Here is a 10754-nt window from a genome sequence, read left to right as displayed (position 1 = left end):
AATTTTTTATGGGGGAAGAGAACATAGTGTTTTGATTACTTTTCAAAAGGTGGAAAATATGAATATTATAACTATAAACACAGAAAGACAGGGTTAGCAACAATCCCTGTGGGCTTTCTCTTCCCATCTTTGTTTTGGTCTCAGTAATACCAGAAACTCTTACATGATTTCACACTATTTTCTTTTGGTACATGGAAAAATGGGTACCAATTTTAAAATCTCTCAAAATTACTTATCTTTTAGCAGGTTTTTACTTCAAAACATTGTGTCACAGGACGACCACATGAAGGAGAAAAAAAAGCAAAACTCCAGTTATTTTATATAAATGTGCCATATTCCTTATTAAAGGTACCGTTTTGACACAACTGAGGCAAATATTTGCCTTTCACTTATTTCAATACGTAGAATACTGTAACCACATCAACACCAGAGTCTTTGACTTCTGGTTTTCATTCCATAACTCACAGGGCTATGACTTGAACAGCATGATTGCTGCTGCAGTTAAAATCAGAATATTTAACACTAACAGAGGATTTCTTTTTTTTTTTTTTTTTTACATATATAAACACAAGTGTAGGGATTTCTTGTAAGTAGGTTTCCTGCAGGTTTGTATCAATAACAGGGTAAGGGTGAGAGTGCTGGGAGGTATACGGAAGTACAAGAATGATGCTCCAGTTCAACCCTAAGTGCAATTCTCAAATCCACCTCTCAGGCCAAATGGGTGGGCTTCAGCCTGGCCTTCAGTGTTGGGGCAGGGGTGGTGCGGCACCTGTGAAGGGTCGTGGCCACTCGTCCGGGCTCCTCCGCCCCTGATCCCACTGGCGCCTGCGCAGAATGGACACGGGCAGTGAGTCACCTGCGGGGAAACCGCGGAGAGGAAGGGCGTGACCGCCCAGGCCAACCTCGTGTGACCCCGACACGGGACCTAGACACTCGCGCTGATTCGTGCGGAGCCAGGGCCAACCTAGAGTGTGGTGCGTACCGTTGCGGAACTGAGTGGTCGAGTCTTTGGGAAGAATCTCCCAGCAGCCAAGCATCTGGCACAAGGCCCCAGTGTCAAGGGTGAAATACTGGTGACACGTTCCATATTTTTCTGGGAAGACCCCTGCTCAACAAAGGACACTAGTGACTCTAGCAGGCCAATCACTTCCTCAGCTCCCAGAGGACCTCGGAAAGACGACGCCTGATCCGAACCAGCCAGGTCCTTGTTGCTCTGTGGGAGCCGGACAACAACGAGGCTCCCGGCATGCTCCGCGAGTGGAGCTCTGCAGCCCGAGAACTCGCCGGCCCGGGCTAGGGTCTAGTGCTGGGGCCCCTTACCCAAGGTGCCCCGGGAGCTAATTTGCATGTTCCACCCAACAGGTATACCCACAGGTCAATCGCGGCCAGGCGCGGCGGCCTGGCGATCGGAGCGACAAACTTGCGAGCCTCGTGATGTGGTTTCGTTGCATCAAACATCCCTAAAGACTCTGAGGTAGACAGGAAAGCGCGCAGTTGGGTCACCGTAAGTAAGAGAGTCGAGAGGCCACCCACCTTATATAGGCTGTGGGCAGAAGAAAACTTGTGCTCGCTTCGGCAGCACATATACTAAAATTGGAACGATACAGAGAAGATTAGCATGGCCCCTGCGCAAGGATGACACGCAAATTCGTGAAGCGTTCCATATTTTTACCCAGCTCATGGTCCTACCACGAAGCACAGCGGTATTTCTAGAGGTATACCAACAGGGCCTGCGACGTTTCCTGCTCTTAGCTGCGGCTACGTGGACCCCTGCGAAGCTGTATGGGCCTGCTTACTGGTCTTGTTGCCCAAAGGAGCCACCTTGCATCCATAGCCTCCTGGCGTCTCTGCAGCGCCCTGGTCACGTTCCTATGAGTGAAATTACCTAGGTGGTACTCGTATCTGCATCCAGATACTTGTTTTTATTGATTAAGATCTGCTCTTGGTTTGGGCAATGAACTTTTCTCTTAATCACATCACCCACCACAGAGTCTGTCCAATTTATGCAAACCGGTATTTCTGAGTTCTCCTTACAGGCTACATAAAAACAGAGTATTTGTGAAAACAGATCTTAATGGGCTCGCTGCTTCTGGCCAGTATTCAGCTGGTCCTGGACGTCTAGAACCTATAGGCATAGGCCAACGTCAATCTTACCCGATAACACTGGCTCTGAGTAACAGTCTCTGCCTTTGTGCAGATGGCAGTCTAAGAGAAAGGTGAAAGCAGTCAGGTCTAAGATGATTGAGAACAGCACAAAGTAGGCGCAAGAAATGAACGCTAATGTTTTGTTCCTTTAATAAGAACTCATTAATTTTGCGATGATTTAGTAAGGGTTCATGGAGCAATACATGTGCCAGGCCATCTTCTAGTGAACAAAAGCCAACCTACCTGGGCCTCTGGAGTTCGTGTTGTTGGGGGAGACAATACCATAAGTCAGTTTCAGATTTGTAAGTTCAGTGAAGGAGGCACAAATTGATCTTTATCCATTTCCGGGATTCGCACTAACATATTTGCACACATTACACGTGTTAATTCTGATCTGTTTTCATTTTCATTTTATAGACCGCCTAACACGAATATTTTGAGTAAAAATCACAATTTCATTATCAGGTGCCACCCAGTTTGCTTTAGCCTCACATTGTTTCCTAAGCGCTCGTCAGTAAATAGTGAAGCGAACTTCCCAGGGCTGTGGCAAAAACACGAGCTGAATTTGTGTGTTATTCTTGCGCAGGGGCTAAAACTGATCTTTGCTGTACCATACAGAAGTGAGCATAACATCCTCCCGACCACAGCCTATATAAGGCCGATGGCATCTGGCCTTTGTTACTTACGGTGACCCAACTGCGCGTTTTTCCCATCCTCAGAGCTTTGAGAGACGTGTGATGCGAGGAAACCACATCAAGAAGCTCACAACTTCGTCGCTGTGATCGCCAGGCCGCCGCGCCTGGCCGCGATTGACCTGTGGGTATACCTGTTGGGTGGGACATGCAAATTAGCTCCCGGGGCATCTTGGGTAAGGGGCCCCAGCGCGGGACCCAGGCCGGAGTTCTCCAGCCGCAGAGCTCCACTCGCGGAGCATGCCGGGAGCAGCCGGCATTGCTGCTTCCCCGGAGCGCGCGGCGCCTTCGAGGGCCCAGGCAAGCCCAAGACGCCATGTCAGGCTGCTGTGGCGCGAAGACTGCAAGCCCAGGGTCGGCTCGACGGCTTTAAAGCAGGTCGTTAAGCCACTTAAGCTTTTTGTGATTAGTATTAAAAAAAAACAAAAGTAATCAGCCAACCATTATCACACCTAGAAAAGTTGAGGTAATTTCTTAATATCACCTAATATTCAGTCTACATTCAAATTTCTTTGTTTCAGAGATGTCTTATTATATATAGTTGAATTGTCATAGGAATCCAGACAAGGTCCCACATTGTCTTTGGTTGCTATAGTCCCACATAGTATTTGGTTATACTCTTGGGTCTCTATTATCCAGTTCTGGTCCTCACCTCATTTCTCGTCATGGCACAGATAAATTGAGGAAACAGGATATTTGCCCTGTGGAATGTTACAAATCTTGGATTTGGCTCACTTTTTACTGATGATGTGATTTAACTTGTTTATCCTTCATGTTTCTTGAAAATTTATGGTTAGATCTAAAGGCTTAATGAGACTCGGGTTCTATTTTGTTGATATTTTAAGCAGGCACGGTTCACTGGTAGAGCGTGTACTTCTTACCACCGGAGGAACTTACTGTCTGGCTGTCGCGGTGTTAGTGTTGCCCAACCCTGACCTGTGGGTTCCGGTGGGGTCAGCAGTCTGACCCCTCTGTTGTAAAGTTTCCCGTGAATCTTTCATCTTCAGTGTTTTAGATACAGCGGTACCCAACTTTTTTGGCACCAGGGACTGGTTTCATGGAAGACAATTTTACGGGATTGGGGTGGGATGGGAAAACGCTGCGGGGGGCGGGGATGGTTTCGGGATGATTCAAGCGTATTACATTTATTGTGCAGTCACATCTCTATATTTGCAGCTGTTCCTCAGCTAGCATCACCACCTTAGCTCCACTTCAGATCATCAATCTTTAGAGTCTCATAAGGAACAAGCAGCCTACATCCCTGGCATGCATGGTTTACAGTAGGGTTCCAGCTCCTATGAGAATCTAATGGCTAGGGCTGACCTTACTGGAGGCGGAGTTTATGCAGTGCTGCAAGCCGTGGGGAGCTGCTGTGAATACAGATGAAGCTTTGCTAACAAGCCCCCCCTATCCCCCTACCTCCTGCTGTGCAGCCTGGTACTGGTCCCGGCCCAGAGGTTGTGGACCACAGTTTTAGAATACACTGATGAACGTCATCCAAGTAGAGGGTATGGTGGTTTGGTTTTAGCTTTGTTTTTAATTGACACATTGTATTTGTACATATTTGTGGGGCACAATTTGATGTTTTGTTACATATTTATGTTGTATAAGATCCAGTCAGGGTAGTGTATCCATTACCTCATACATTTATCATTTCTTTGTGATGAGAACATTCAAAAGCTCTCTTTTAGCTATTTTGTAGTGTACAATATTTTATTGTTAACCATAGTCACACTACTGTGTAATAGAACACCAGCATTTATTCCTCTTACCTAGTTATACCTTTGTACCAGTTGACCAATGTTTGTTCCTTACTCTTGTCTTGTGAGTTAGAAGGATGTAACCCCAAGGCCTATGGTGGCCAAGTTATGTGCCCCATGAAAGAGAATTGAGAGAATAAGACCTGGAAAAGAAACAAAGAGCGTTGATATCACTTGAGTCTCTGGATCATTCAATCTGGTGACCAGATGGTTTCCATAGTTTGGTTACTTGACCTAACAAATTACCTTTCTTACTTAGGCTAAAGTTGTTTTTGTCAAAATGCAAATATGGAATCTTAAATGTTTTAAGTTTAGCAGAAGCCAATAGTGTTGTAGTGTTGCAAATGTACAGTGGGAAGCCATGAATGTAATTATAAAGGCATAGGTGAACTGGGTAAGCACAGCTTTAATCTAGTCTAGTCTGTATTTTCACTGCTAAGAGGCTCTTCTCCATCTGCTTGATGCTGGCCCTGAGGCCCTCTCCCATATTCTGCTACACTTTCTTATGTGGAATAAATTGGAAAAGCAAAAGTAGCTCTTCCTCACTTCCCCATTTATCTCTGTTTGAAGGTAGGCTGATTTTTCTTTTCTGGATATTTTCTGAATGTTGTTTTCTGTCAGCCTATACATTTATTGAAAGCCTCATTCAGTAGGACAATGTGCTAGGGTGTTCAAATTTAACACCTTGGATTTTCTTACCCTGTTCTCTCATTTCTGTTAACACAGTTCTCTTTTCTTCAAACCCTTGTCCTCCCTTATCGCCTTTTCTTCATGTTTCTTTTTCCCTATCCTGCATCTCCCCATCTATATTTCATACATCACTAACTGAACAGTTTACCCAGCTCACCTTATACCTTTATAATCACACTCGTGTCTTCACACTGCACATTTCCAGCATTAAAACACTATTGGCTTCTGCTAAACTCAAAAATATTTCAGATCCCATATTTGCATTTTGACAAAAACAATTCTACTCTTGTTACCATTGCTTAATTATATGTGAATTTCTAATAACTTTTTAAGGGTAAGTAGTGTTCTTTATCACATCTTTTAGAAGTCATATAGGAAAGTGATGAAGTAGGTGGCCATTTAGTTAAATAATCTTTTGTATCTTGAGTTCAGATTTGACTCATTTGAGAAGAAAGATGAGTCTTAATAGGCATTGTTAACAAATTTGCTTTAGGAGAGATTTACTAAAACTGTTTTTCTCAGCTTATCAGATTTTTAATAAGAAAAAAGTTATACTTTTATATTCTGGAATATTTGGACTCTATTACCAATAAGCATAATAATTTAAATTATTTACATTAACAGTGGACTAAAACAACTACCTTTTCTTAGTGGTATGTAAAACTATGGTGCATCTTACAACCAATGACATTTCAGATCCAAAGAGATGTATCTAATTTTTCAGAGGAGGAAACAGCCTGTGATGAATGTATTGACTTCCTAGGGGAATACCGGCCTTGGTCCTACCATCTTCTGAGGTCATCTTCTGAGGCCAAGTCCATTGCTCTGTCCATTGCACCACTTGTAGTGTTATTAGGTCACCCCTGTTTGCAGTAGGTTACAGAGAAAAGAAGAATAAAGACTTCAGGCCTGCCATTTTACAGCCTTATTTCTGAGTTCTGCTCGTTTGACTGTAACAATGAACACACACTGATAAGTAGAAAGTCTACCTTGTTCTTTTTATTCACCGAAAAGGAACATTCAGTGATGTGACACAATTGAAAGTCAAAACCGCAAGGCATTTCCCCTTCAGGAATTTTGCTCTAATTAAAAAGAAGAAACTTAACCCAAATCCACATGTCCTCATTAGCAGGGAACAGATGAATCACTTAGAACCACAGCATCAATGATCAGCTTCACCTGGTATGAAATTGGTGAACTCAAGCTGGGGAACAGTTTTCAACCTGGGATACAGGTTGTAATCAACACAAGACCTTTTTAATATACCAATGCTTGAAGAGTCTCATTTCTTTTCTTTTTCTTTCTTTTTCCTTTTTTTTTTTGAGATTGGGGGTGGTTGGGTCTCACTGTGTTGCCCAGGCTGGTCTTGAACTCCTGGGTTTAAGCCATACCTCTGGCCTCAGCTTTCCAAGTAGCTGGGATTACAGGCGCATGCCACTGCACCCAGCAAAAGATTCTGATTTAATTGTTCTAAGTGGGGCTTGGATATCTCTTTTTGCATTCTTTGTCTGCTTCTCTCTCTCCTCCTTTCCTATGAGCTCTCAGCCTTTGTAAGATCTGCTTTGGGCTTGTCAGCACCTTTCTTTCTTCCCTCATGCTTTTTTTTCCTCCATCAGACAATATACATCAGGTGAAGCTTATCTTGAGTTCCCCACCTTTGCCACTTCCTTCCTTTTATGGTCATATCCCCTTCCCGCATGTTGTGCCCAGTGGCTCCCCAGGACTCCTCCTAAATGTCTCACTTAGAACTCCAAGGATGTTTAAAAACTCACCAGTCTGGGTTTTATTTCTTTAGGGTTCTGCTACCTAGTCCTATAAACTAAAATATGCTAGAGCAGTATTTCCCAAGCTTGCCTATCGATAGATTCCCAGACCCAACTTCTTACAGTTTCCAGGGGATTGGCCTATGGCAGTGCATTCAAAGGATGATTGGGCATATCTCCCAGATGACTTATTTGTGTTTTAGTGGCTACTTTGAATGAAACAAGAAAGTCACTCTGGTAAGGTTGATGTGAGATATTTTTGTGTGTGGAGCCCTTTCACAGCAACCAGTTCCCTTAATTTGTGGCAGATAACCTCATGTTGTGTTTCACTGAAGGAAAAAACAGATTGTCAAAGATGAACTTCCTTAATTCATGTAATTACTGCGAACTTACCTATGTACATACTTACTCTCTTCTAGTCTCACAGGAGAGGCGTCCCTTGTATAGGAAAAACTTGTGCCCAGGTGGAAAACTGCATTGTCTGTAAACCAAAATCTGATTCCAATTCTATGGAAGCTATTTTATAACTCTGTAAACTGTAGATAATTGATACCAGTTAATAATTCTGGTTCATAGACATGAAAATTCTGTCCTAACCAAAATTTCAATTGACTTCTCTCTATCACTATGGAAGAAGCTAGTTTTGCTTCCAATTCCACATTCATCTCAACATTCCTTTATTCCATAGAAATTTGTGCTTTTTTGATTTTTCTTGAACTGGTTATAACATTTACCATGTTCCTACATTGATTAATATGTTAAATAAAATCTTTAATACATGTTCATTTTTTATCTACGTGATAGGCATGATTTTACCTTTTTTTTTTTTAATTGTCTTTTACAAATTTGGAGGGCGTCCTCTGATTTGCTTACTACATTCACCTAACAAAACCAGATATACTTTTTACCAGAGAAGCTTGGGGGCTGCTTTTACCCAGGCATATTTTTTTCTTGGCTTCCCATGACAGAACTTTGGTTACTCTGTCTTTCTAATTTTAATATTCTTCTCTAGTAAGTTTGTGGATTGTTTTTGCTTTGTTTCCAGCCAACAAGTCAGTGTCCACTTTTGGTAGCAATGATTAGGAATTTGGTGTTTTGGTCTAACCATTTGGTCAACTCTGTGAATGGACTAATGATTTATAGACATCTAGTCTCTGTTGGGTGAGAGACTACAGTGAAACTAGTTTGTTAGTCTTGTTTTTGTGCTTTTCATCTATTTTGGGCCAATCAATTAAGAATGTTGTGCCCACCAAGAAGGGGAAGAGCTCTTTGATATCTGAACTGGTAAATTTTTTGTGCTTTTGTGTTTACTCTTGACTCATGACTGAAATTTTAGAATTGGAGCTATAAACTCTGTGTCTGTATGTTTGTAATTCAGAAAGGTCTTTATTTTTCATTGTATGATGTGTAATGTTTTCCAAAATCCACATGGTATTAATAACTTAGATTATAAAATTTCCTAAATTAAAGAGGCCCTGTTCTCATTGGTTTAATAGATAAATAAGTGCTTATAAAACTATGGTATTCCAATAATTCCCAGCAAATAAGGAAATGGAATTTCTAAAAATTTGAATGTGCTAGATTTAAACAGTATTTTGAAAGCAACCAGCTCAAAAGCATGTTAAGAATTCAATTTCACATGATCTACACAAATCTTTCATAAACTAGACTATTTTATTAATTTTGATTTAATAAAAACAGCTTCTCTGATTTATCAGTGTTATATATAATACAAGTACATATTTTTATTGTATTTGGGTATGTTTTTTTCTAAACATATACAGGTTTACTAATCAAATAAGCTAGCATTGCTTCTATTAATGATTGCTTATGAAAAATATAAATTTGTGTTTGACCAAATTGAATCTTTATTCAGATGCTTTTTTTTTTGGTTAGTAATTGTTCTGTAGCATGTCAGGTTGGAAATCAATTTCCAAGATCTAGATAACTTAAAATCTTGGATCAGTATTAAATTGGGCTAATTAATAGAAAATTATTGTATACTTAGATCATTTCTAAGTAAGATAGCATACTAACATATTAACCATTAAGCATAATTTTAACTTTACTTTTGTTTTTTATTTTCATAAGCTATAGATAGGCTATATCTTTGGGTCACATTAATGAACATAGTAATTTTTGCCCCTTTGAGAAGTTGTATAAAAGATATCAGTGACTGTAGAAAGTTGTATGATGTGTGTTCATGAGCTCTGCTAGTCTGATAAAATGCTGGGGTTTGACAATTCACAATTATCCACCACCCCCCCCCCACCAGTTTTCTCTGCAAAATAGCAGTTACTTTGTTTAAAAGTTATAATTATTATAAATGATTAAGACTATACTTAGATACAGTAGTTTCAGAGAAATATAACTCTGTATGTGCTTCTATTTTTTTTCAAGGAAAAGAGTAGTTTTGTCCTGAAGCAGCAGCATGAAGTTTTTTATAATTATTACCTTATTTTCTTTTAATCTCTCTAGTCTCTATATTGTGGTCTCCTTTTTTATTCCTAATGTTGGTAATTTGTATCTTCTTTCTTTTTTTCTTGATCTGTCTAGCTAGAATTTTATCAATATTATTGTATTTTTTATTTATTTTTATTTATTTATTTATTTTATTTTAGCATATTATGGGGGTACAAGTGTTAAGGTTACTTATATTGCCCATGACCCCCTACCCCCTTGAGTAAGCGCTTCAGGCATGTCCATCCCCCAAACATTGCACATCTTACTCATTGTGGTTGTATACAATGAGTATTTCTTTTTTTTCTACTGCTTGTTCATTTTCTGTCGTTAATTTCTGCTCTTTATTACTTCCTTCTGTTTACTTTAAACTTTCTGTTTACAAATTAAACTTTAGGCTTAATTTGCTCTTTCTTCTCTAGTTTCTTATGGTAGAGGTTTAGATTATTAATTTTAGACCTTTCTTCTTCTTTGTAGTCTTCGTCATCTCCCTCCCTCCCTCCCTCCCTCCCTCCCTCCCTCCCTCCCTCCCTCCCTCCCTCCCTTCCTTCCTTCCTTCCTTCCTTCCTTCCTTCCTTCCTTCCTTCCTTCCTTCCTTCCTTCCTTCCTTCCTTCCTCCTTCTTGTTCTTTTTCTCCTCCTCCTCCTCTTTTTTTTTTTTTTTTAAATATAGGGTCTTAGGCCACCTGTAATCCTAGCACTCTGGGAGGCCAAGGCGGGTGTATTGCTCAAAGTCAGGAGTTTGAAACCAGCCTGAGCAAGAGCGAGACCCATCTCTACTATAAATAGAAAGAAATTAATTGGCCAACTAATATATATAGAAAAAAATTAGCCGGGCATGGTGGCACATGCCTGTAGTCCCAGCTACTCAGGAGGCTGAGGCAGCAGGATTGCTTGAGCTCAGGAATTTGAGGTTGCTGTGAGATAGGTGACGCCATGGCACTCACTCTAGCCTGGGCAACAAAAAGCGAGACTCTGCCTAAAATAAAAAAAAAAAAGAAAAAGAAATAGGGTCTTGCTCTGTCACCCTGGCTGGAGTACAACAGTGTCATAATAGCTCACTGCATTTGAACTCCTGGGCTCAAGGATCTTCCCACCTCAGCCTTCTAAGTAGCTGGGACTACAGGCTTGACCACCACCCCAGACTTCTTTTCTAATATAAACTTTTAAAGCCATACGTTTGCCTCTAGGCCTGTGGTCCCCAACTCTGGTCTGGTACTGGGTCCATGGCCTGTTTGGAATCTG

At 40.9% G+C, this 10754-nt stretch overlaps 1 non-coding gene across 1 annotated transcript; it reads left to right on the top strand.

Annotated features, from left to right (window-relative positions):
- The first annotated feature begins 1563 nt into the window (after positions 1 to 1563).
- On the top strand, positions 1564 to 1670 carry LOC142871608 (U6 spliceosomal RNA). The gene has a single exon (XR_012919845.1). It is a non-coding gene; the product is annotated as a U6 spliceosomal RNA (small nuclear RNA).
- The last annotated feature ends 9084 nt before the right edge of the window (positions 1671 to 10754 follow it).

Source organism: Microcebus murinus, chromosome 6 (genome assembly GCF_040939455.1).
Source record: "Microcebus murinus isolate Inina chromosome 6, M.murinus_Inina_mat1.0, whole genome shotgun sequence".
Taxonomy (NCBI): Eukaryota; Metazoa; Chordata; class Mammalia; order Primates; family Cheirogaleidae; genus Microcebus; species Microcebus murinus.
This window is presented reverse-complemented; position numbering and strand designations above follow the sequence as displayed.